This window comes from Chrysochloris asiatica, unplaced genomic scaffold (assembly GCF_000296735.1).
Source record: "Chrysochloris asiatica unplaced genomic scaffold, ChrAsi1.0 scaffold00119, whole genome shotgun sequence".
NCBI classification, from domain to species: Eukaryota; Metazoa; Chordata; class Mammalia; order Afrosoricida; family Chrysochloridae; genus Chrysochloris; species Chrysochloris asiatica.
In genome coordinates, this window is record NW_006408637.1 from 3,367,847 (window position 1) to 3,373,644 (window position 5,798).

General features: G+C 39.0%; 1 protein-coding gene across 1 annotated transcript in view; it reads right to left on the minus strand.

The window, feature by feature from the left end:
- RGS7 (regulator of G-protein signaling 7) overlaps positions 1–5,798 on the minus strand; it is a 479,262-nt gene that overhangs the window by 472,746 nt on the left and 718 nt on the right. The window lies entirely within an intron of this gene.

The following is a 5,798-nucleotide window of genomic DNA, read 5'->3' on the forward strand; positions in this document are numbered from 1 at the left end:
TGAGTAACCTTAGCTGGGAGTGTAATCTGGATATATTGGGTCTTATTTCCCTTAAGCGATCTTCCTTTCTCTAAAGCATTTAGTCTGTTTTGTGAACCTTTATCTATTTACTCTTGGATCATATGAGCGAGACTAATATCCCTAGACATTTGATTTACATGGTGGGCAGGGCTGGATATTATTTTAATTATTTTTTTTTATTATTATAGGGGAAAATGATAAAACAAAACAGGCACTATAACAAGAATTTGTACATTTATAATTCAGCGTACAAATTCTAGAAATACTGAAGTATTTATAACTCTGTAGGAGTACTGTAAGATAAGAACTAGATTGCTAACCATAGGGTCAGCAATTCAAACTCACCAGCCACTCCTTGGAAATCCTATACCTGTCACTATGAGTGACTCAACAGCACTTAATAAACAATTATTCAATGGACACACGAGCATTACATTCTTCATATTGCTCAACCATTATCCTTATCATTTTCCAAATCATTATACCATGAACATAAGCTTAATGTACCCTATACAAAAACTCCCTTTCCCCCTCACCCCTCATTCCTGGTAAACATTAAAAAAAACTTTACTTTATATTCACGAACATGTTGACTGATTTATTTCAATGAGCTCAAAGTTTTCAAGGTTTATCCGTGCTGTATCATGTATCGGGACTCAATTACTCTCTATGGCTGTGTAATGCTCTATTACATTGAATATACCACATTTTGTTTATCTATTCATCTGTTAATGAACATTTCAGTTGCTTCCACCTTTTAAAGGCAATGGACAAGTTTCTGATTGTGTTTCTGCCTAATTTCTTCTGCTTATATGAGGGGAATTCAAAACTTTTTTTTTCTGAAGTAAAAGAGAAAATGAAAAATATAAACTTTATTTTTCAACTTAAGTTCTATTGAGATCAGTATACTTTTGTAAGCATGGTGATGCCAGTCAGTTAGTCCATCCCTAAAGAACAGTAGTTACTCAAAATTTAATCATGTCAGTGCAATATATTTTACATTCACAGCTGAAGAAAATGGGTCTTTTATAAAAATTTTAATACCAGGAAACAAAAAGGAGTCAGAAGGAGCCAAATCAGGACTGTAGAGTGTGTTTCATAACAATTTCCCATGAAAACTCTAAATAATTGCTGTGTTTTGATAAGAGGAATGTGCAGGATCATTGTCTTAGTGGAGAAGGGCTCTGTGGAAGCTTTCTTAAGCATTTTTCTGGCAAGCTGTAGTTAACTTTCTCAAAACGCTCTCATAATAAGTAGAAGTTATCTTTCTTTGGCCTTCCAGAAAGTCAGTAAGCAAAATGCCTTGAGCATTCCAAAAAAATGGTGCCATGACTTCTTCTCTTGGACAAGTCCCCTTTTGTTTTGATTGAACCACTTCTACCTTCGTCATAGTCATTATTTTGGTCACCATTATGATTGTCTTCAGGATTGTATTTGCAAAGCTACATTGCATCGCCTGGTACAATTCTTCTAGGAAATGCTTCCAGATCTGGATCCCATATATTTAAAATTTTTACTGAAAGCCCTGTTTTAGTCTACAGCTGATCTAGGCACAACAGTCTTAGTACTTATTAAGCAGAAAAATTGCTCAACTTTAATTTTCAGTCATTATTGTGTAAGTTGAACTAACTGAGATAGCTGCTGTGGTGTTGTGAATTATCTAACGTCTCTTCTAGCCATAGTCTGCACCTCCCACCAAACAACATTTCTGCCCCTCTGGATCTGGGTAAGGGAAGGTGGGACAAGAGAAGGTGAGAGAAGACACTAATATGGTGACATGATTCAGCTGCGGATGTTAGCAGAGTTCATTGTAATTGTAAAAACTTGAAACTTTAGCATGGGTTTAAAATGAGCCATCTCAGAAGCAGGAGTGGTGATCACACTATCATCAAAGAAAAAACAAAAACAAAAAACCAGGACGGAGGGAGCCCCCTCTGGATCCAGAGACAGTAAAGCAGTGATACCATACAGTGAGAGAGGCGTAGCAGCAGCAGAACCATGAACCAGAGAATTCATGAGACAGGGCAGTGGATTTCCTAACCCACAAAGTAAGTAAACTTGAGTGACTTTGGGCAGGATTGTAGAGTCGAGTGCTTCCAGGCACTGACGTGGGAGAGCTAGGTTTGGAGCTAAAGCCATGTGCCTTCAGGAGCTAAAGCCAAGTGCCCAAGTAGCTAAAGTCAAGTGCCTTCAGGCTCATGTTTATGGTGGCGTGGTGTGTCCTATGGGCATTTATTTTCTAATCCCGAATTCTAACTGTTAACTTCCCTGTAAAACCCCATAAGGTGAGTATTGTCTTTTGAGTTCCGTTTAGTGACTACAACGGATTACTAAAGAGGATTGTGGGAATGGTGGTTAGTGTCACATATTGTTGCATCTCTGGTGCTGGTTATTGTCTCTGTTGTTAATAATGGTCCTCTACAATGAAGGTGTGAACAAAGACTACGTTTTTCCTCTCAAATTGATGTGGATAATCTGCAGCTGCAGGAGTCATCTTCAACCCTTCTGAAAAGGAAATGTAAATGGATGCTTTCTTAAGGGTACTGTCTCCATAAGGTTTTTGTAAAGCATCAATTATATCACTGTTCTTCCACCCAAACTTCACCATAAATTTGATGTTTGTTCTTGATTCAATTCTAGCAGAATTCACATTTTTCTGTTAGGGCCTCAAAACAGCTCCTGTTCAGACATGTTATAACTAGTTGTTGTTGTTGTTAAGTGCCTTCAAGTCAGTTCTGGATTGTAGCAACCCTACATAGGGTTTCCAAAGTGACTTTGAACTACCGACCTTGTAGTTCAAACTAACCTTGTGGTCCAGTGCATTATCCCACAGTACCACACCAGGACTTCAAGTTTATTTTGGTGAAAAATTAAAATTCATGTATAGTTTTTTCATGACTTGCATTTCCAATGAACTTTCTGAATACCCTTGATATATCTAGGATTGGCATTTCTGAGTCATATGGTAGACCTACGTGCAACTTTTTGAGGACCTATCAAACTCTTTTTTTTTTTTCTTTTAACTGGGTGTTTTTCTTTTTCTTTATTGTGAATTATGTGTTAGTTTACTTGGGAGAACATTATCTTTACATTCATCCTATCATGTTTCGTTTCATTGCAATGATTACAATCCCCTGCGTGCACCATCAAACAACCAAAGAGTGCACCCCACACGCCTGCCCCCTGGCCAGCAGCACACAGCCCCTCTCCCTCCCTGAGTCCAAAGTCCCCAGCCACTCCCTCTCTCCACGTCATCATTTCTGTCTCCATCCCCAGTGTCACCACCTCCCTGGACAGGGTCCTGCACTTTGCTTTTCTCCCTTGATGGAGTCTTTTTGACAGTGGCTATATCATTTTTCAGTTCCTGGTGTGGCACTGTAGGACCAGCACTGGACTGTGAACAATAAGATCGGTGGTTCAAGCCCATTGGTTGCTCCAAAGGAACCCTATACAGGGTCGTTATGAGTCGGACCCAACTCAACAGCACTTAACAACAACAACATACCATCTTTAAGAGTACTGGTGTAGTGCTGTAGGATAAGCACTGAAGTGCTATCCACAAGTTTGGCAGCTTAACCCTACCAGCCACTCCTCGGAGTCAGAACTGACTCAGTGACACTTAACAACAACATACCATTTTACATTCCCACTAACAATGAATAAGGGTTCCAGATTCTCTAAAACCATGCCAGCACCCAAATTGCCCATTATTTTGATCACTGCCATTCTAGTGGCTGCGCCATGGTATCTCCTTACTGTTTTGATTTGCATCTCCCAAGTGGCGAATGGCATTGAGCATCTTTCCATGTTCTTAATGGCAGTTAGAATATGCTCACTGAAATGGATGTTCAAGTCCTTTGCCTATTATTGATAAAGCTGTCTTGGTTTTTTGTTGCTGCTGAGCTTTAGAAGTGAAAACTAGAAATCAACCTGGTAAAATTTGTTCTCTGACTTTCTCTGGTCTAAGCAAACCCTCTTAATCAATTATTCTCTTTTCTCCATAGAATCTTGTATACAGAGAAAAAACTGGATTCGCTCAGAACAGTAATTTTGTACATGATTTCCATAAGAAAATGTCAGAAAAAGAAGAAAACTATGAATAAACAACTACTTAAAATATTCCTTCATAACAAAATGCAATCAAGATTAGTTAGGACAGAATCTTATATTTGCAGAGGAAAATTCAACTGTTTCCCTGGAAACAAGCTGAACAGTCATGCCACTGGTAGAAATCTGACTCAAATAATAAAGAATAAATGAAAGAAGCAAAAATGTCTAATTTGGACATAAATGTGTATTGTGTAAATCAGTAACAGGAATGTTTCAAATAATGGTATTTAGGAGAAAAATGAGAGGCTTGTTGCTCTTTAAGTATGGGTCGGTAAAAAATCTGGCCATTCATACCACTATTGCTAAGAATAATTAGAAGATGAGGAAAGAGCATGATTGGCTCAGTATGTTTGGGCCTGGTGATGGGTCCTCTCTCAGTGGCAATTGACTATGCATGTTTATGAACACACAATTCATTCTTCAGTCCTTAAGTCAAGTCGTTGTTCAAAGCACTTAAGCATCCATTTCAGTGAGCATAATCAAGTAGCTTGTGTTTGTTGTTTTGATAGCTACCACTTTCTCCTATACAATCATTTTCCTTTATCTTAGCTCTGCACCTCACCTTTACTGACTGTTCCTATCTGCTAAATAAACATGGGACTTTTTCACGGTTTTGATGCCAATTTGTCAAAATGAATGAGTTGATTTTTATAATCAAGAAAATTTGTTTAAATAAACAAAAACAAACAAACAAAAATCCCCGCTGTAATTACTATGCCTGTCACCTTGCTCTGGGATGCTTCTGACTGGACTCTGAAAAAAAACATGTCTTTTCTCTGATCTAAGTGCTGATCCTATGATCACTATGAGTCAGAACTGATTCAACAGCACACAGCAATAGCAACAACAGGTCACATCCCAGCATGTCAACAACTGGGACCTTCACAATCTCACAGAGACAGAGCATCAGTTTCTGACTAACTGCTATCCATTTCTTCTAGTTTCTTTAGCTAGCTCTCAATAAACCTGAGAGTTCCCCTATTTTGGATAATGATTCCTTTATTTCTCAGTCAGCCCACCAAACCTCATGCCATTTCCTCTCTATTCTTTCAGTCTCTGGATATCAGAACTTTGGCATCTAAGCTATTACTGTAATAATAATACCTATCAGCCATTGTTGAGGCAATTCCGTCTCATACAGACCCAACTGAAGAGGCTGAACTGCCCCATAGGGTTTACAAGGCTAGAAGCTTTACAGAAGTAGACTGCTCTCTCACAGAGCAGCTGTTAGTTTCAAACTGCCTACCTTTAAGTCAACAGCCAGTGCTTAATCATTGGACCAAGAAGCCTCCAACCATGATCATGCTGTTGTTGTTACGTGACATAAAGGTGGTTCCAACTCATAGCGACCCTGTATAGTGTTTCTGAGGCTTTAAATCTTTGCAGGAGCAGAATGCCTCACCTTTCTCCCACAGAGCCACTAACGGGCTCAAACCACAGACCTTATGATTCGCAGTTCAGTGCTTATCAACGGAGCCACTGCTCTCCGATAAGCTTTTCTTAACACCAGCTCACTTTGATCATAACGTTCTCCACACAAAATTCCGTATCTCCATTTCCCCCACATACGAATTCTAAATTCTTTTGAGGGTTTTCAAAGACCCTCATGATTTGACCCACCTCTGCGAACCACAAGGTCAGCAGTTCGAAACTACTAGCTGTTCCGC